A 22,442-nucleotide genomic window follows, 5' to 3' on the forward strand; every position below is an offset into this window, starting at 1 on the left:
TTGAGAATGGGGCAGATTCAAACAAGAGGACATGAGTTGAGAGTTAAAGGGCAAAAGTTTAGGGGTAACATGAGAGGGAACTTCTTTACTCAGAGAGTGGTAGCTGTGTGGAACAAGCTTCCAGCAGAAGTGGTTGAGGCAGGTTCGATGTTGTCGTTTCAAGTTAAATTGGATAGATATATGGACAGGAAAGGAATGGAGGGTTATGGGCTGAGTTCAGGTCAGTGGGACTAGGTGAGTGTAAGAGTTCGGCACGGACTAGAAGGGCCAAGGTGGCCTCTTTCCGTGCTGTAATTGTTATACGGTTATTTAAAAGCTCTACAATATGTAATGAATGGAAAAATATGCTGGCAGCCATTCAGTAATGCGTGATGCAGTGAGTCTTGAGCACAACTGAATTTGCTAACTCTACCTAATTAGTATCATTACCTAAATTTACCTCTACAACTGCCCCTGGGGTAACAATTTTTCTGGGTTTCCATTTCTGTGCACCTATCCTGCACCTCCCCATCCAAGGTGTCGAGGGAGCAGAAGGTAACAAAGATCAAAAAGAAAATCGATGATAATTGAAAGGAAAAGAGAACAGGAATGCAACTTAATGAAAGATAGCCTTTAATCTTCTTAGTGTAACTTGTCAATTGTTACCCCCTCTCCCACTATCCTTTTGTAAAATATTACAAAGCTGCCAGTGCAAGTGGTGCATGCGAACTCGATTTCAATGTTTAAGAGAAGTTTGGATAGTTTACATGGGTGGTAGGGTTATGTAGGACTGTGATCTGGCTGCAGGTCAATGGGACTAGACAGCTTAAATGGTTTGGCATGGACTAAATGGGCCAAAGGGCCTGTTTCTGACCTGTACTTTTCTATGATGCTATGATTCTATTAGGGGCATTCATTGGGGCTGGGAGGGGCATGCTAAACATGTACTAATTACAGTTGTACTCAGTAAAATTAAGTGGTGCCATTGCATCAGGCATTTCTGAATGGTATTCGGTGCACACCTCCATTCACGACACATCGAAGCCCTTGCAAATAAAAGGCTAGGTTTGGAGTTAAGGGGGGAGGAGCAGGTTAACCATTCGGGTAGGAGTCAGATTGGGGTCTCACCTGTGGGTTGGAAGTCAACGTCGGACATGGGGGCTTAACTCAGGAGTCCAAGGAAGAGACTGATTATCTAAGGGCGCGATGGTTCAGCAGTATTGTGGGGGGTGGGCTTTCTAAAAGAGGTCAAGGAGGGTACCTGAATCCAAAGCTGGGACTTGTTCAGAGAGTTTTGTGGCTTCAAGAGTGCCCAGCAGTGGGCACACTTCCTGAGAGCACAACTTAATGACTTGAGCAAACCTCGAAAGGAGCAGCTCACAGACAATTACATCAATCTATGCAAATCTAATGCGGGAAAGTTTTACTGGTGCACGCAGAAGATGCAGATAAAAGTATCCCTCAAATTTCTCGAGTTATATAGTTTAGTCTGGAAAAGGTCACAATTTTACCCACTCTTGAATTAAGGATTATAATATGCATGACACTGAAGAAACAGTGCTATCCTCATGAATTTCTGTGTTGGTTCACAACACTGAAGGGCAGTATTTGCATTTTAAATTTCCATGTGATTTATGATGCCAGTTGGAGTGCACAATGTAACCTTTTAAACCATTAGATTGACTTAAATGAATTGGAATCCCAACAACAATGGGCTCAGTTCATGCTTTTGATTTTAATCATGGTACAACGCAAGACAGAAGTTCGCCTCTGAAGTCACCAGAGCAAAACGTGCCCTTGTAATGGTTTCCTGTAGTGCTCACCTCCACTCATTCAGCTGCAGTGAGATAATCAGGACTAGATGTATGCAGCTGAGTACCATCTGTGGCTGATGCCCTCACACATAGAAAAGACTTGCAATCAAAGATGAATTTCTCCTGCTGGTGTCATGAATAGAGTTTGTTCGGTGTTCTTAAACCACTGTCCATAATGCAGCAAATGCTGTTTTCTAACATTGCATCATGTGAATGTGAATTTAGTTTCAGTTAACTGATGGGTCTTTGGTCATTCAGAGTGCATCTTTACAACTGGAATGCCATGCAGCTATGGTTTCTTTGCTGGTAGAACAGACACTGTGAAGAAGCTGGTAAAAGGGGCTCTATTGACTTTGTGCTGGCAGGATTACAGTGTGACGTTCTGAAATCAAAGTGTCTCAGATTTTACTTTACAAGAAGAATAGAGTAAGAAAAAGAAGTGAAGGGACAATATTCCCTGACTCATCTCATGTACTTCTGAAAATCCTTTTAGTGTAGCTGAGTTTTGGTTGAAAGCTTGGAGAAGGATACTTACTTGTCTTACTGTCTGGGATTTGGAGTTTCACGATGAATGAAGTAAAATAATGTAAGGCAAGAAAGGATTGATTTTATTGTAGAGCATTTCTGACAATACTTATAATTGTTATAAATCTTTCATTATATATTGTTTACTTCATATACTTGTGCTTCCTTCCATACAAAATAAGCAACCACTTTCAATGGACTCCATTATTTTTATTATTTTTCTTGGGTCTAGAGATGGACTATGTGGGTGTGCAAATGAGAATCTCAGAGTCTTGCCCTCAATTCCTTCACTGTCAGCCTCAAATGCTGCCCTTCCTACCCTCCACTGAGTGCCACTGCCTGGAGATTTCCACTGTTGAAACTTGCATCCTTTCTCCATCACCAGGCAGGACATTAGAGGCCCTGTGAACAAAGGTGGAAAAGAAATGACTTTCTTTAGCTAGGCTGCTGAAAAGGAACAGCAGGCTTTCCAACTCGTGACCTTCAGTCCCTGCCAACTGCAGTGTAAATCTGAAAAACTCAAAACTCCATTACAATGATTCTAATAATCGGAAATTTCCAAAGCAAGGTTATCCACTTCTGTCCTTACTACAGTGTTCTGAGCTTGTTCTTGATGTTTTCTGTTTTGCCTATTCAGATGAGTTAGTTTGTGAGCAGCAGGCCAATATTCTGAGCTAATGCAAAATGGTATTGTAGTATAGGAGATATTTTAGCTTTCAGTCTATTCCTCAGATCAGAGATTGCATAATAGTTCCATCTGTGTATTTTCTGAAAGTTCTGCTTTCAATCACGTAGGGTGGTACATTATCAAATTTTGATCGAATACATGATGTAATTTCAGTCAGACTCATAACCCCTGGCAGCTTTGAAAGAAGCTGCATCAGGGTATTTTCAGCTACCCATACTTGCCACTTTATTAGGTATACCTGTACACCTGCTCATTAATGCAAATATCTAATCAGTCAATTGTGTGGCAGCAACAATGCATAAAAGCTTGAAGACATGGTCAAACATCAGAATGGTGAACAATGTGATCAAAGTGACTTTGACCATGGAACTATTGTTGGTGTCAGACGGGGTGGTTCGAGTAATTCAGAAACTGCTGATCTCCTGGGATCTTCGCACACAAGAGACTCCAGAGTTTACAGAGTATGGTGTGAAAAACAAAAAAAAAGTCCAGTGAATGAAATTTCTCTGGGTGAAAATGCCTTGTTAATGAGAGAGGTCAGAAAAGTGACAGAGAGACAACCATGTTTTACAACAATGGTGCGTAGAATACATTGAACCTTGACGTGGATGGGCTACTGTACCTAATAAAGTGGCCACTGAGTGTTTATATTGTTATGCTTTGGTCTAACGCAATATCACAGCAAGTGCTGTAATATTCATGTTCTGCAGTTAATCAGAAATTTAGCTTTATTCTTAATAAAAGAATTAGAAGCTGTATAGTTGTTTCAGACTCTCACCAAGTTACTTTCTTATGCTGACCTTCCACACCAATATGTATTTAGTCAATTAAATGCCCCGCTCCTGCATTACCGACATAATAGGCAAGTAAAGCTTTTCCTTATCTTAAAAAAATGTTCAGTTCTTAAGTGGTTTGCGTGGGCTACGAAATGATGTTGCATAATACAATTTCATGCACAAAATGTTGCAGACTCGCTGCTTAAATCAAATCACTACCTTCTCTGCATTGATGCATCATGGAAAATTATGTGCTAACTAGATTGACGACAAGATTGTACATAACACATTTTGTATTTGACTCACCAGTATTTTTCCTACCCTGATAAAAAACGAAGCTTAAAATTCCTTGTGATTTGGAATATCCTCTGTAATTGACATCTTTTAACCCGCCAATCTCCACATAGTGAACTTACAGTTAAGCTATGGAAAAATAATTGGAAGTAAAAGAAGACACCTTCGACTGAGCCCTTCAATTTCTTAGCGTAATTTACAGTCATTGGTGTTGTTTTCAAATTTACTGTCATAAAACATTTATCTTTCTCAGTCTTTGTGGCCAGCATGCTCCCACTAACAACTGTCTTGATGATCTTTTCTTCGTACTACTGATTGAAGATTAAACATTGGCCTGCATACCAGAAGCATCGTCTTTCCCCTTCAAGATTCTGCCAGTAGTGTCTTTTACACTCATGTGAGAGGGCAGATAGAAATTGAAGTTTTTAATATCTGTGTTAAGCAGACTTTGATGCTCAACACTTAGTGGGTCTCGAACCTTCAACCTTCGAATTGGGAAACACCACACTTCCCACTAAGCCGTGAATGAATTCAATATGATAGCAGGATCATGGCTTCTTAAGGGGTGAAGAGCTGCAGTTAAATGATCTTTCACACCAGCTCTGATGATCCAAATTAGGTGAAATTAATATTGGCAGAACCTCAGTCACAAAATTCTGAGTTTCATACCTATAAGTAGTGTTAAAATATTTACTGTTTATTCCACTGATTATTTCCTAAAGATGTGGCATAGAAAAATTGGAGGTCTTGAAGTTACTTTTTTTCCCCTTTTGATCAAATTCCAAATGCGTAAGGCATAATGTTTATTTTTGTTTTTTGATTCTACTTTAATTTATGCCCATTCAGACTGAATCAGACAATTGGCTCTTCAGGCATTAAAATAGCCTTGGACTACATCCTGCAGGTCAGTTCACAAGCAGCAATCATAACACAGGGAGGAACATTATTTCCTCAGGTAATCATCTTCAGAATATTATCTAAAATTTAAACACTGGAAACAAAAGCAGATTTAGGCTGTAAGCTTTTTGAGCCTGCTCTGCTATTCTGTAAGAACAAGGCCAATCTCTTAGATCAAGTCCTATTCTAGTCTAAATCTCCTCAGCCATTATTCCCTTGGAGACCGATGATCTAAAATTCTATATCTTGAGTGTACATAATTACTATCTACCCATTGCCATTTGAAAGATTTGCATCCCTCAAGAAAAAAAACTGCTCATCTCTCAACCTTCTTTGTATGCAGAAGGCAATCACTTGCAGAAAATTGTTTGAGTAATGATCACATTTATTTTTTGATGCTAATCTGTCTACTGTTTTACTATGAGGACAAATCAAAGGAGAGGTGCAGGAAGCCAGGGAAGTTATGCTTGCACTTTGGCTAGAAATTAGAAAAAAGTACAGATCTCCTTTTTCAATGAACGAAATCTCTAGCAAATTCTCTGCAGTGTATCTATAGTTATACAAACTGATGGAAGATGCTATAACACTAAAGAGACAGATCTAATTTGATATCAGACAGATGATGTTAGTCTCATGTCTTCTCAGTGATTCACATTACCCAGTGGGCCGATGGTAATTTATTGCATTCTACCCTTTATCGAAGTTTTTATTGCTTTTTGGTATCTAGGGTTTAATTTGGTCAAATTTGATTCTATACGTCATCCATGGAAGTACCTTTTAAGTATAACTTAGATTTTACAATCAAGTTCATGAGATTCCTAGTATTCAACTGCCTTTAAATATGGACAGGATTGCTATACGTGCATGAGATATACGGAGTTGCTTGAAGAAAGTAATTTCCTCTACAAGTATCTTTATAAATCAAGAGTTAGGATGGGTTACTTTTGAAGTGGAAAGAATCAGAACTGTGCCTCAGATGGCTCAATTTTGCCAAAGCACAACTTGGGTGACAAATTAAGTATGAAGACAATGTAAAACATCGAGTAGAAAGAAGAAGAGATGAATGACTGCATCCTATTTCTTACCTTTATACTTCTAGGGAATGGAAGGACAGTCCAGACTAGTGATGAACAAGTAATGTGAAATTCAGATCACAACATGACAATTAACTAAATATATTTGCAATGAGAAACTTTAGTGAGTTTTGATGACCATCAAAGTACCGGATCGTTGTTTACCAACTGGTGAACTTCAGGGAATGAGTTCTGATATATTGCTTTATCTGGCCTTTATGTGACTGCAGACTCACAACAGAGTGGCTGATTCGTATCTGGTTCTGAACTGATCCAGAGGTACCAAAGCACAATAGATTTATCACATAGAGAACCAAAGTTCAAATAATGTGGTTGGCCACATACTTCACAAGGACAATTGTGTATAGTTAATACATGCTGGCTCTGATTATTTTTATGAAGTTACAATTTCAACTAACTGGGCTACTGCACAGGACTGAATGAAGCAACAGAAAGTTGTAAAATTAGTTAGCTCCATCTTAGGTACTAGCCTCTGTAGTATCCAAGACATCAAGGAGCGGTGCCTCAGAAAAGCGATGTCCATTATTAGTGACTCCCATCACCCAGAGCATGCCCTCTTCTCATTGTTGCCATCTGGAAGGAGGTACAGAAGCCTGAAGGCACACATTCAGCAATTCAGGAACAGCTTCATCCCTCTGTCATACGATTCCTAAATGGACACTGAATCCATGAACACCACCTCACTTTTAAAAATATATATATTACTTCTGTTTTTGCACTTTTTAATCTATTTAGTATAGATATATAAACTTACAATTTACTTGTTTTTTTTCTATATTATCATGTATTGTATTGTACTGCTGCTGCTAAATTAACAAATTTCACAACACATCCAATGATAATAAACCTGATACCGATTCTAATGGAAGCTTAATGATTTAAAAGGAATTTTCCTTTTCCACACAATCTTATACCTAATCTAAATCCAAATTCTTTTTGAGCTACTCTCTCAATTCTGATTGGACTTTTCTCCTTGGCGCTCTGAAGTGAAGATGAATGGAAAGAAAAGGAATAGAAAGCAGCTCACTTTCTCAAACAATGTTAATTAGATTCAATTAATTAGAGCATGGAACCATTTAAATCTCACTGTAAACAATGTTACTTGCCAGTAGTAAAGTATTCCTAAAGCAAAGCATAGCTTTCGTCGGTGAGACATAAATCACGAATAGAATTTCTGTCAACCAAAAGGCAATCATTTCATTACTACAGCTTACATGGTCAACAAATCAAACGTGATATAGCTAATGGGCATAGGACTGCAGGTGGTGCTGAGAAGAATAATTGTTAGCCATTCATAAACAAGGTACACTTAGCCTTTCAGCAAACACATGTGTCATGTTTAAGGTGTGCAGATGAAATAAGAGTCAGTGATATAACTTTCCCTTAAAGCCTCGCTCTCATGTGAGATATAAAATGGATTACCTTACATTTTACTATATGTTATTTCTGCCGTTAACTAGCTCCTTTTGTATTGTTGTTTTGTTAAGGAAGCAAACAACTATTCCAGTGGTTGTATTAAAACATAGTCTTTTTGGCTGAGTGAAGGCAATATTAATATAATCAGCACAGCATGAAGTTATTTTCTGTCCTTGCTTCACTTCTGTCCTACTGAAGTGACCTCATTCACAATGAAAAGGTAGCAAGTGTGACATTTGTTGTTTGGCGTTGTCAACATCAATACCAGCAAAGTAATTCATCGTATAAAACTTCTCTTTTTTTGTAAGCTTTTCAATGAACATAAAATCATAATAATTATTACGAGTAAACCATTGGCATCTTGTGCCTGATCTATCAGTCACTAAAACCATGATGATCTTCAACCTCATCACTGCATTCCTGCATCGATTTCATGTCCCTTGATTCCCCTCATTTCCAATCTGTCAGTCTATATTTTAGAATATAATCAGTGACTAAGCAGCCACAGTTCTCTTGCGTAGAGAATTCCAAAGACTCAACTACTCTTCGTGGTGAAGACATTACTCATCACAGTCCTGAGCGGCCAATCCTTTATTTTAAGTCTGAGACCCTCAATTCTAGACACCAAAGACAGGGCCAAAATCATCATCGTGCAACTTCCCAGCCCAAGGACACAAGAATTTTGTATGTTTCAATGAAATCATCCCTTATTCTTCTGAACTATAAAGAGAGAAGGTTTACTTGCTTCATCCTTCTTCATTGATCAAACACCACTTGCCAAGAATCAATCTTTAAACACTCCATTTTTTCCAAATTCAGTGGATTCCAATCAATTGGGACACAGCAGGACTAGTACACTTTGGCTCAATTAAGCAGCTGCCCCAATTAGCTGAAATTTCATGGAAATAGTTTAAAAGGTATAGAAAAAAGACAAACTACTGTTTAACTAAGGAACAAATTATGTATTTCAATGAAATACAGTACAAATTAGAACACTACCAAAACTCATACAGTACTATAAAAATGTGTATTATTTGCTTGATGGAGGAATTCATCCAGTGTACACTGACATGTTCTTTTGATTGATTATAAAGAACAAAATAAGCACAGAAACCTAGTGCAGATAGTGTACTGCCTCAAGCAGTGCTTTAGATGATAGCACCTTCTAAATCTTCATTCTCATTGTAATATTTAAGATTATTGTCAATACTTTCAAATTCTTTGTTGTTCCTAACTTGTTGAAGTAGTGAAATCGTTTTCTTTTCACTCCGGGTCTTTTGTGGCATCTTCAAGCCAGAATGCTTGAAACAGCAGTGAGCAAAACGGTTCTAAATTGTCTTACTGTTTATAACTCACCAACTATCAGTGACAAAAATCACTGCTTTTTGAACACCAAAACACAACTGATGCTGTTTGAAAACTGTTCACTCTAAGCATGGTATAGTGTCGGACAGCCACACAAGCGCATACTAGTTACGCTAGTTAGAAGATATTCAGCAACAGTCACCAGCCCAGTTAAGCGGCATATTATCCCAAATAAAAGAAGGGAATCCCAGCTATTTTCATGATTTATTTCTGTACTTTAAGAGCTGTCTCATTTAAGCAGCTGCCATGATTACCGATGGCACAATTAACCGGAATCTACTGTATATACTTCCTCAGATATTCTCATGATTTCTTTTTATGTATTCATTCAGTGGATGAAGGCTATACTTAATTGCCCATGATTATGAGGTAGTTCATTCCAATACTTCAGAGAGTAATTGCCATGAACCAGAAGTCACATGTAGATTGGACTGGTAAGGGAATGGAGTTTTATCCCTTTATTGAATTATGCAAAAATAGAAAACTTATAACTCTACAGTGGGCTATTTATTCAGTTGTACAGTATTTGTACAGGCTTAAAAAAATCTACCCAACTTTATTCTACCTTCCAGCACCAGCTATTTAGTCCTGCAATTTATGACTCTTCAAATGGACACCCAACTGCTTTTTAAAGGTTTTGGCCTCTACCATGACTATTTTCTAGCCTCTTACAAATTACTTTAACTCCATTTTACCTTGTTAACCTAGAATGCTGTGCAAAAGTCATAGGCACATATATATAGCTAGGGTGCCTAAGACTTTTGCACAGTACTGTATTTGTGAACGTGGAGTGGAGAGTGAGTTTGTAATTATGGTGGGATTGAAGGAGGTTGGGTATGGCGAGGGTGGAGCCACAGCAGGAGGGGGGTGGGACAGGTGGCAGAGAAGGAGTGCTGGGGTGGGGGGTGGCACAAGCGCAGAAACACCCAGCCCTGATACACCAGGCAAAGTAATTTGATTCCAAGCAATTGCTTTATTGATCATTACGGAATGTCTCTCTGGTGTTTTCTACTCCCTGCCCTCTCCCTTCCCATTTTCCCAAATATAATTCCCCTCTCCCTGACCCCTTCCTACTATCAGTCCACAATAGAGACCCATATCAGGGTCAGATTTATCATCACTCACATGTCATGAAATTTGTTTATTGTGGCAGCAGTACAGTGCAAAATATAAAATTACTACAATACTGTGCTAAGGTCTAGCTATCAGACATCCCACCCTGCAAAAACTCATTTCAGGGAGGTAGCACCATCAATTTGTGGGAGACTCCCGGAACTTCCGGGAGAGGTGGGATGTCTGCAATGGAGTAGCTCCTTAGCCGTTAGCCAGCTAGTTTAAATAATGTTAGCTATGCTAATGAACGAATGGCACCTGTTAAACTCACCTCAACACGTCTTTTACGTTTTAACCCACAATGGGCAATAGAAAAGTCACGTTGCAAACAGTGCAGCGAGCAACGCTGTCATTATTTTTGACCCCTATTAGGCAGGGGTATACTTTAGTGTAGTCTGGGGTGACATACATTTTATATTTTCTTTTTTTTTTGGAACACTCTGCCATGGCGCGCTCTCGTGCTCTCTCTCGCTCTCTCACTTGCTTGCTCTCATGCTCTTGCTTGCTTTCTTTCTTGCGCTCTCTCTCTCTCTCCACTTGCGCGCTCTCTTGTGCTCTCGCTTGCTTTCTCTCGCTCGCGCGCTCTCTCGCGCTCTCGCTTGCTTTCTCTCTCGTGTTCTCTCTTGCTTTCTCTCGCTCGCTCGCTCTCAAAAAAATTGATTTCCGTGATATTGTGTATAATTTGCGGGCATCAGGGAACCACTATTCATATGCGGGAGACTCCCGGAACGTCCGGGAGAGGTGGGATGTCTGAGCTATATACATATGCCTAAGACTTTTGCTCAGTACTATATCTACTATTTAATTTATATCACTTATAATTTTTTGCATCTTGGTTAAATTGTTCCTCACAGTCCCTGTTGTTCCAAGACAAGCACCCCTAGCTTATACAATCTTTCTTCTTAGGTAAAATTTTATGTCAAGGCAATACCTTTGTGAATCTCCTTTATATTCTCCTTCATGCAAGTACATTTTTCTTGTGTTGCACTGACCAGAACTCAATCATGTCCTAATTAATCTTGTATACTGTTTGAGCATACCTGGATTTTACATTTTGATACCTTTCCTGATCAAGGAAAGCATTAATTTGATTTTTAACCTGTCTTTTATGGATCTGTGGACATACAGTACACATCATGATCTGTCTTTTCCCATCTGCCTTTCATCATCCTCCCTCAATGTCTAGTCCCTTGTCTTGTTGCCCCTCTTAGTTCGCTGGATTAAATGCAACATGTTACGTTTCTGCCTAACAGACCAGAACACCGAATCCTGCCTGCAATCTAAAGCAGCACACTGTTAACCACATGGATAATTTTGTATCATTTGCAGGTTTCTTTATCAGACCGCCGACACTGAAATCTAAATCATTAATACATATTACAAACAGCTAAGATCACATTACTGAAACCTGTGAAGCCCAATTGATACAGGTATCTAAATCACAAAATAACCAGAGAATCATTACATTTTGCTTCCTGTTACTAGATCAATTTCCTTCCTCACATGGATCCTTTGATTTTTTATTTTTTTGCCATATTAAAACTTTGTCAAAAGCCTTGCTAAGTTAATATATGAAATAAGAGTATGTTATAAAAATTCAGTGGCTCCATGGTCAACATTACCACTAATTTCCCTTCATTCTAAATGTATTTAGTCAACTGATTTTCAAAATCTGTTTGCCCCGAGGGATTTAACGTTGAACATATACTCAGTGGCCACTTTATTAGGTACACCTGTTCATATCTAATCAGCCAATCATATTGCAGTAACTCAATGCATAAAAGTATGCAGACGTGGTCAAGAGCTTCAGATGTTGTTCAGACCAAACATCAGAAAGGGGAAGAAATGTGATTTAAGTGACTTTGACTTTGGAACCGTTGATGCCAGACGAAGTGGTTTGGGTAACTCAACAACTGCTGATCTGCTGGGATTTTTCACACACAGCACTCTCTAGAGCTTACAGAGAATGGTGACAACAACTAAATACCATCCTGTGAGTAGTTGTTTGTCTGTGGGTGAAAACGCCTTGCTAATGAGAAAGGTCAGAGGAGAAGGGCCAGACTGGTTCAAGGTAACACGAAGGCGATGGTAACACGAAGGCGACAGTAACTCAAGTGGTGTGAAGAAGAGTACAGCTCAGAGGGAATCTTCACAGCTACAAATGTAATATACTTGCAGTAACCAATTAATACAGGCACCGCAGGAAGAACACTGCATTCTCCCCCCACATGTACAGGCAGTACGGAAAGCTAACATACTGGACCACAGGACAAACTATGGAGTCAACTTTTGCAAATACTATTTAACCAAACTATTTCAGTTTGTTAAAATTATTGAATAAAACATTATGTTTCAAGTAACTGAAGTTAGAAGAACAAAGTTAGGTTCTGTGTAAGATTCGAGCCAAGAAAATACCATAGTGATTAGCTTCAGGCAAAATGCAACTGTTTTTCTGCAAATTCATCATTTCTTGGTGTGATTAATTGTTCAGAGCGAACTAAAGTATGGAATTTTTCCTTGGCCCATCAGTTGATGGGTTCATAGCTGTTCCACAGGTACAACTAGGAAGATAATCAAATGTACATACTTGTTTAATAAAGATTTGGGTTGAATTGTAAGGAGTCTGAACCAATGGGATCCATCTGATCTATAATAATGTTAATGTCCCCTTTTGCTAGTAAATGTCATGTCTTACAAAGACCCCAGAAAACTGGTGAGGGAGGTGGTGTAATTGCACTTTTGACTTTGACTTGATTGACTCAGTTCATTTCGTCCTATGTTGGAAGGAAGACTATAAATTATTTTACCATCATAGTAACCTCACTATCACAGAATAATTCTGAGTCATTAATGCCATGACATGGGTTTGCATGCACAGCATTGATTCTAGGCTGAGCGGGGGTGGGTTTCCTGGGAAGAGCCTTGCTCAATTTAGCTAATGAGAGGAATGGATCAATGCAAATTCGTGATGTTTGATTTTCGCCCACCATGCAAATCAAATATAATTTCGCCTTTTGCCTTTCCATCCTGAGCATCTAACCAGGAACTACTTATCTTGAAGGTAAAGGAAGTTTTATTTATTTATTTATTTGTTGAGTTACAGAGTAGGGTAGGCCCTTTGGGCCCTTCGAGCTGAGTCACACAGCAACCCATCAATTTAACGCTAGCCTAATTACGGGACAATTTAAAATGACCAATTAACCTACCAACCAGTACGTTTTTGGACTGTGGGAGGATGTGGAGCACCTGGAGGAAATCCACGCGGTCACAGGGAGAACGTAGAAACTCCCTACAGGCAGTATTGGAATTGAACCCAGGTCGCTGTACTGTAAAGCATTGTGCTAACCACCACTCTACCGTACCGCCCCAAGTTAGATGTACAGTAGTAGTTCCTGGGAATGGTGTGTTCACTTATTAACTCATGGCTGTTGTCCTCCTGAGAGAAAGTTTGCCACTGGCTGTAGGGCCAAGCAACCACTTGATTTCTTGTGTCATTGGGGTGCCACAGTAGAGTGGTGATTAGTGCAACACAATTACAGCTCAGGCATTGGAATTCGAAATTCAATTCCGCCGCTGTCTGAAGGAAGTTTGTACACCCCTCCCACTAGCACATGGATTTCCTGCGGGTGCTAAAGTTTCTTATGACATTCCAAAGAATGTGTAAGTAGGTTAATTGGTCATTATAAATTGCCCCGTGTTCAGGCTAGTAGGTAGTTTGCTGGGCAGAGTGGCTCAGTGGGCCAGAATGAGCCTGTTCCATGCTGTATCTCTAAATAAAAGAAATCACGTTCATCGGAAATTATAGCGTGCCAACAATAGCAACACGAAGTAAGATACTCCACTCGATATCGTGAGCTGTCTCCAAGGTGTTTCACAGAAACATAACCAGAGAAGAATCAATCTCAAGCCAGTGGAGTGATTTGGAAAAGTGATAAAAAGTTTGGCCAAGACGATACGTTTTGAGAAGGGTGGTAACATCATGACAGATAAGCCATCGTTTATTTGTATTTCATAATTTCACCTTGAGAAATATATATTACCATCTGGCTCTCAATAAAGTCAGAATAACTTACTTTGAAATCAGAACAGTTTCTCTAGAAACATGCATTGAGTGGAAGATACTCAAGCACAACTGATAAAATCAGTCATTGGTACCACATCCACATTGTGTGATTACTTTTATCGAAAGACTGCAATACTTCAGAAATTTGTCTCGCCAACACTTCCTAAAGGAGAATTAGAAATTGGCAATAAATTCTGCCCTTTCCGGCAATACCCACATCCTGTGAATGAATAATAAGACAATCTAGTTATTAGACTTGATTGACAGGCAAATTACCAACCATAGTCACTCTGGCTTAGAAAAGTATTGTCACAATACAGCCTTAATTTCATCAGAAAAACTGATTTCCCACTTGCTGCCTGGGTACAAAAGATCTGGGTGACCTCCATCTCTGCAATTAGCAGTGATGCTTCTGTAGAGGTTACAGTCAGCACTGAATAAGACAACTTATTTGATTCATCTTCCGCATCAGGATCCCAGGCCGCCTGGTTCACAACTCACTGGAAGTACAATTTTCAGCAATTACACTCTCATACAGAAGATCCTCTGGTTCATCCTGTCTGTACCTGTGTTCTGAAGAGCTATCCAATTACTCCTGCACCTCTGACCTTTTCCCCAAGATCTTGCAAATATTTCTTTTATGAAAGACAGATCTGATTCCTTTTCAATATTTGGTACCAAATCTGCTTCTAGCACAGTTTAAGGCTGCATGTTCCAGAACACAATAACATGTTAAGTGAACTAAATTCTCCCTATCATCACCTAACTATATACCAACAATTTTAAATTTAAGTCTTCAAGTTGCTAAAACTCTGCTAATGAAAGTTATTCCCTTTGCACTTCACTAGAACTCCCCATCATTTAATCAATTCTACTAAATGTGTTTTAACCTTCCCTGCTCGAAGGAGGAAAACCCAGCATCCTCATCTCTTCATACAACTATAAGACCTCAGCACTAATGTCATACATGCACAGGCAAATCTCTCATGTAACCTTTCCAAGACAGTGCTTTTTTTAAAAAAGGTGTCCATCTTCTTATTGCCAAACTTCTCTTCAGCAATAACTTTTCTAAGAGACATTTACTTCTCCACTCTCCTACCAACTGGTCTACAGGCTTCTTCAAGTATCGTCACCTTGTGGTGGCAGAAAGTCTCGAAAGTTCCTGAAATCCTGAGAACGTTGCTGTCAGGAACTTAGCTCCTGGTAGTGTCACCCATGGCGGTAAGGTCAAGGGGAATGTTCCAGAGAAAGAGTGATCCAACCTGGACCTCATTGATGGAGCTGGAGGAAGATGATGACACATCACAATGGCAGTGAAGATGGAGGAAGGAGTAAGGCAGAGTGAAGGGTCTCCAGTCGCCTTGCATTCCATGCCAATGGACCCTGATCCCGTCCTGTCAAGGTTGATGCATGGTGGCTGCCTATGCATCAACCTCCCCATGTTAAACAACATCATGCACGGGCATTCTTCATTAAGAGAATCCACCCTAGCATCCCGGATTAAGTTACCCACCAATAGTCAACCCCTTAGGAGAATTACCCCCATACTCGACTCGGATGGTCACTCTACTACTACTACCACCACTGCAAACTTGTAATTCTGCTCATGACTTCCTCTCCCAACAAGGCACCAAAGACCCAGGAGAATCCATGTGCCACACACATAAAGCCAAGGTGCTCATTTTACTTTAGAATGAAAAGTAGTCTATCATGGAAAGGAGAAACAATGATTTGTCGTGAATCCCATCAAATTTTCAAAATATATTTCAGTTGCTTAATGTGAAATTTCCAGTGAAACACTTTATAGTTCATTGTTGATAGACTGTATAGTTAGTGAGATCAAAAGAAATATTCAATATTACTCAGTCTGGAAAGGCCCATTGAGACACTGTTGCACACATTAAGCCACTACATCACAGGTAGAGAATATAGGTTTTCTTTCTGCTTTGATTTACTGAAAAATGAATTATTGATTTTGACTCTGCTACCTAGCTAAGGAATGAATCCAGTTACTTGGAGTGAAGGAAAAGAAAATCAGAGGTGGTGTCTTATGGAATGAGCTCTGAACCCCTTAGCAGAACATCGTATTCGAATTGACTACTAGCAGCTGAATTGTCTCCATGTGCTGCCTTATAAAACATCAAATGCTGCCCTGTTCCTAACTTAATAATGAGTTGACTTAACATGAATATATTTGCTCCCAAGGCAAACAATGCTTCCAAACATTGTCACATTCCCATTGCACGTGACTGCAAAAGGCAGCAAGGGGGCTGAAGACTCTGCCCTTCCATCTCAAAACAACTCTCCCCTCCATCAAGGACATCTTCAAAAGGCAGTGCCTCAGAAAGGTGGCACCATTGTTAAAAACCCTCACCATCTGGACAGTAAGGTCACCTACATCTGACTATTGTTGACCACAGTTTCACCTTCTATACTATTATTCCAAGTAAACTCATCACCATACTCAGGGCCCTAGGAGTCAGTGTTTCCTTCTGCAACTGGAGTTTTTCTGACCAATAGAGTGTAATCAGTAAAGACAAAGTGCAACACCTCTGCCATGATTATTCTAAGCACTGGTGCTGCACAAAGTTGCATCCCTAGTCCCTATACGCTCATGGCTGTGTGGCCAAATTCTGCTCTAACTCTATCTACAGGCCTGTAGATGATACTACTGTAGTCCGCTGCATCTCAAATAATGAGGAGTTGGAGAACAGCAAGCAGATAGTGATATGGTATCACGACAACCAAACTTCCCCAAATCTCAATAAAACAAAAGTGCTGGTCATTGACTTCAGAAAGAGGGATGCGGTGCACATTCTCCTGTATAAATTAACGGTGTTGAGGTTGAGAGCTTTAAGTTCCTAGTCGTGAATATCACCAACAGCCTGTCCTGGTCCAAACACGTTGTTGTCACGGTGAAGTAAGCCCACCAATACCTTCCTCAGGAGGCTAAAGACATTTGGCATGTCCTTGTTGAACCCTTACCACTTTTTATTAATGCACCATAGAAAGTATTCTATCTGATTGCATCAAGGCCTGGTATGACAATAGTTTTGCACATGACCACAAGAAACTGCAGAGTGTTGTGAACACAGCTCAGCACATCACAGGAACCAGCCTCCTCTCTATGGATTCTGTCTATACTTCCTACTGTCTCAGTAAAGCAGTCAGCATAATCTCTTCTCCTCTCTCCCAATGGGCAAAAGTTACTAAAGCCTGAAAGCCACCTCAAGGACATCTTCCATCCCACTGTTATCAGACCCTTGAGGGGACCTCTTGTACAGTAAGATGGACTCGTGGCCTCACAATCTACCTCATTATAATCTTGCACTTTATCTTTCACCTGTTCTGCACCCTTTTGGCAACTTTCACTATTTGTTCTGCATTGCTATTGTTTTACTTTATTCTACCACAACACAATAATTTGATCTGAATAAACAGTGTGCAAGATAAGCTTTTCACTGAATCTGGGTCATGTGCCAATAATACACCAAAACAAAAAAAAAACACCCAGGAATGTGAAGACTAACACTCAACATTATAAGAACAGCTTCTTTCCCTCCTCTATCAGGTTTCTGAATGGTCCATGAACCCATTATCTCTCATTATTCCCCTTTCCACTATTTATTTATTTATTTTATAGCTTATGGTAGTTTTTGTGTTGTGCACTGCATTGCTGTTGTGAAACCATATATTCCACGAGCTGTATCAATAGTAATAAACCAGATTCAGATTCGGTCATGGTAACTGGTTATAAATAAATCTTCTCTGCTTCTCAGGTCCTAACTTGTCTATCCAGTGCACATTGGCTCCAATGAACCAAAGCCTTGTTTTGAAAGTTCTTAAACTTACTTTCAAATCTCTCTATTGCTTGCCTCTCTCCTCCTCTGTAATCTTATTCAGCTTTACATCTATCCATGATAATGGTTTTCCCCATTTCTGTTTTCTTGATCATCCTGAAATTTAGTTATTCTATCTGGGGCTGGCTGTGCCTAAACTCTGGAATTCTATACTGAAACTATCTGCTTCTCTACTACTACTACACGTCTTTCGAGCTATTTCTTACCAATAGAGTCATGGAATTGTTCGGTGCCTCAAACTCCCATGCCCATGCCACCCATTGTAAATATCCATACCAACCCCATTAACCTGCAGTAAATCCATAGTCTTCTGCACTTTGACAATTCAAAGTCCAAATGCTTTTTAGAAGTTATGAGCGTATCTGCCTCTACCAGTTCCTCAGGTGGCACATTCTAAATCTGAGCAACCTCTTTGTGAGAAACATTCCCCCTCAGACTCCCTCTAATCTAGGGCTTCCTGACCTTCCTTATGCCATAGCCCCCTCTCATTAACTGAGGGGTCTGTGGACCCCAGGTTGGGAACCCCTGCTCTAAACCTTTCAGTTCTTATCTTAAACATAGAATATAGCACAGTACAAGCTCTTCAGCCCATGATGTTGTGCCAATCTTTTAACCTGGGTGAGTCCAGGACAAGAGGCCACAGTCTTAGAATTAGAGGGTACCCATTTAAAACAGAGATGAGGAGAAATTTTTTAGCCAGAGGGTTGTGGATTTATGGAATTCGTTGCCACATACAGCTGTGGAGGCCCGATCACTGAGGGTGTTTACAGAGGAGATTGATAGGTATCTAATTAGTCAGGGTATCCAGGGATATGGGGAAAAAGCCCGAAATTGGAACTAGATGGGAGAATAGTTTAGCTCATGGTGGAATGGCGGAGCAGACTCGACGGGCTGAATGGCCTACTTCTGCTCCTTTGTCTTGTGATCTTGCAAACCTACTCTAAAATCAATCTAATTCTTCCCTCCTGCATAGTTGTCCATTTTTCTATCATCCATGTGTTTATCTATGAGTTTCTTAAATGACCTAATGCATCTTATCTATACTCTCTTTTTGAAGATACCCCACGGGAGGAACATTTTTATCATCTCTCCTTTCTATCCCCCTCATCTGGACATACTTCCACTTCCTTTGCTCGAGGGAAAATTCGACTTCTTTTTCTACTTTGAGACTTCCTTATGATTACAGCTTTTTTTTTGTTGATAACATGCTGATGCAATATATTAGTTCGTTTTGCAGTATTGATGTTACTGTGCAAATGCAATTTGTTGTGCATTATGAGCATAAAAACAATTCTCTAAATAGCTTTCAAGCATATTTATGAGGGTACCACATTCATTCTCAGTCCTCTATTTCTAATCTTGTGGGGGCAAGCTTTGTCTAAATCAGTCACAATTTAACAGATCAGTAAGAACTCGTTAAAAGTAAATCCCTGATACTGGGAAACTATATCAATTTACACCTCCTGCCCTACAGAGGATATTTCAGATTATATAGGAGGGTGCGGATTTAAAAATTGGCTGATCCATCAGGCTGCCGTAAAGGTAGGAGACAAATGGAGGACCTTCGAGGATGTTAGCGTGGGGAAATTGCCCTCTTCGGATAGATAATGTCATTCTGTGGACAGATGAAATAATCAGAAGTGGAGTGCACTAAGGCAGTTGCTGAATAGGCCTGTGTCGTTCAATTTTAGTGTTCAGTCATCCCTAGATGCCCAGTGTGTTTGGGTCTCAAATACTCCAGCTGGTTGGTTAAAGAATAGGACTGGTGAAGGTCTAATAGGCAAAAGGCTTGTTGTCTTCACTGGGCAATGATGCATGCCATGGAAAAGAACAGATGAACAAGAGAAAATAATTTACTATGCTTGCTTTGCATTCATAAGCAAGTATAGGATGTATGGGCAAGCCAAATAAAGGCATGATAACCTACTGGCATTGTTTCTTGTATCAAAGGAATAGTAGCTGTGCTCAAAGTAATTCAAATGATCTCGTTATATGAATTCAAGTAGCAGAAGGAGGCAAGAACTAGCCTTGACTTTATGAAAGTTACTGCTTCAGATATCCGCAGATAAACACCACATATGCATATTTAATTACATCCACATACATGCACACAAATATGCACACATATAGTTTGTATACTCACGCACATAAAATATACCACACAGAAACTCAAATTCAGTAATAATCTATAGGAAGAGGTACAGTCGACGTTTCGGGCCAAGACCCTTCGTCAGGACTAACTGAAAGAAGAAATAGACTATCTCTTCTTTCAGTTAGTCCTGACGAAGAGTCTCGGCCCAAAACGTTGACTGTACCTCTTCCTATAGATGCTGCCTGGCCTGCTGCGTTCACCAGCACTTTTTGTGTGTGTTGCTTGAATTTCCAGCACCTGCAGGTTTCCTTGTGCTTGTGTTCAGTAATAATACCATTTCTGAGTGAGGTGATTTGATTTTGCTGCTTCATTTTCAGTTTATGTTAATACCACAGCCAAAATAGGAAAGACTTATCTTGTGACTAACTTCCCCTTCAATATTCTGTCTCCTCAGAAAAAAGAACAATTAAAGGAGAGAATAATGGCCATTTGTGTGCCTAGAACCTCAACCAAATGAACAGCCCAAGTCTGACTAGTGAAAGCTGTCTCACAGCACTTGTGAAACAGTAGTACCTAAGCCAAGCTTAGTTTTATATATTCTTTTTTTTCTTTTGGCACAGTTTGTCTTCTTTTGCATATTGGTTGTTAATCTTTGTTTGTGTGTAGTTTTTCACTTACTCCATTGTATTTTTTTGTTTTATTTTGAATGCCTGCAAGAAAATGAATCTGAAGATAGGATACGGTGACATATAGGTACTTAGATATGAAATTTACTTTGAACTTTGAAGCTTAACAAACTACACACTGTTTCCCACAGTGAAAGGTGAAACATCTGATTTTTTTTGTCCATATTCACTAGTTAAAACAATAACACATCACAAGTCAATGAAATATTATCAAAGTAATAGCTGGGGTTTGGTCCTTGAGATGGAGCTGAATCAGGTCCTAGAGAATCACACCAAAGAAACTGTAAACTGCACTTCATTCCTCAAGGAATTAAGTAAAAGATTCATAGATTTAAACAGTCAATATAGAGCCTAAGAGGTTGAACAGATTTTAAATTGATGATCACCTACCCAAGTGAGATGGACCAAACTATATTGCTCCCTGCTTAGACATTAAAAACATTTTTTTTTCTTCCGGAAGCCAGTTGCTTAAAAATATATAGCAACTTCAGATAGAACAAAAGCCCTACAGCGCAGTATTTATGTGCTGGGGTTTTATTTTCCTCTCCTAGTCCCGCAATTAATTCCAGTCACACGTCTCCACAGTGAAATCTTTATCCAGTCGAGAAATACAGTCGTTGGCAGAGACTGCCATTCTCAAAGGAGAGGAAAGCAAGAATAAAAAAAAAGTGGCCTTTTGGCTTCTGTTGCTGTCAGCTGCCTGGCTCACTGTGCACCATTGCTAGTAATCAGTTCCCTTTTCCCGACCATAGTCTGCACAATTTCTGCTTCCAAAGCCCTTTCTGTTGCAGGAAGACTCCCCGTGAACGATTCTGAAGAGTCAGTTGCCGTACGCTCTAAGTAGCAGCTTCATTTGGCTGGAGGAATACTCACAGACTAGGACAAGAGATATTAATCATAATTGAAGTTTCCTTTACTACAGGCAGGCAACAAGTAAAGAGGGCTGAGGTACGTGACATCCATACCAAGACCAGGCAGCGAGACTGCTATCGGGTGAAAGTGGAGCAAACGCTGGACCAGACTGAAAGCTTATAAAATTACTACCGACACTGTGTGTATTTCCTTCTCCACTGACAGTCAATCACTACTCTAGTTAAATTTGCAGAAAAATATTAGTTTGTTTACAATAGCAATAAAAAAGGTGTCACCACCTAAACGTAATAAAATGCAACATTACCTCGACAGTGCTGTTAACTCCTGTCAATTTTCACACCTCAAAACCTGCTCCGACCTCATTGTCCCCTGCAGTTCACTAAATAAGGACTCTTCAGAAAAGTTGCATCGGAAGCTCTTCTGAGAAATTGCAAGGATTTTTTTTTCGGCGAGAGCTGCCTCAAGATAAGATGCAGACGAGAAACTTTTTCTACATCGCTTTCGCGAAAGTGTTGCCGCCTTCCCGTTCTCTTCTTATTGCACTCTTCTCTCTGAGTACCAGTGGTACTCACTCTCCACCTCATGAATATTCTGACAGGGCGAATGCAGTGGAATTAAATTGAATTAGCCAATTGGTGCCAAGATTTGCACCATCTCTCCCCGGGGAGTTGCCCGCATCCACACGCTGGTGAATGTGATTACTGTACAGCTGCCATCCCGCGGAGTCCGAGCTGCCCCTTTTTTGCTGGACCCGCGCTTACGGACGAGGGATTCTTTGAAACGTGCGAGTGTTGAATTCAGCACATTCCTCAGATCAAAAGGAAAACTGGGCGGAAGATTTCACTTTCTGTTAGCAAGCTCCACTGAAGCAAATAATTTAACCCTGTTAAATCTGCGCAGGTTTCAA

At 39.8% G+C, this 22,442-nt stretch overlaps 1 protein-coding gene across 1 annotated transcript in view; it reads right to left on the bottom strand.

Moving 5' to 3' along the window:
• The window catches only part of LOC140212482 (cadherin-20-like), a 196,880-nt gene extending 174,689 nt beyond the window's left edge, over positions 1-22,191 (bottom strand). Inside the window, exon 1 of the mRNA XM_072283345.1 lies at positions 21,840-22,191. The gene's annotated coding sequence lies outside the window, so the exon portion shown is untranslated. The remainder of the gene's footprint in view (positions 1-21,839) is intronic.
• Between the last annotated feature and the right edge of the window lie 251 nt (positions 22,192-22,442).

This window comes from Mobula birostris, chromosome 19 (assembly GCF_030028105.1).
Source record: "Mobula birostris isolate sMobBir1 chromosome 19, sMobBir1.hap1, whole genome shotgun sequence".
Lineage (NCBI taxonomy): Eukaryota > Metazoa > Chordata > Chondrichthyes > Myliobatiformes > Myliobatidae > Mobula > Mobula birostris.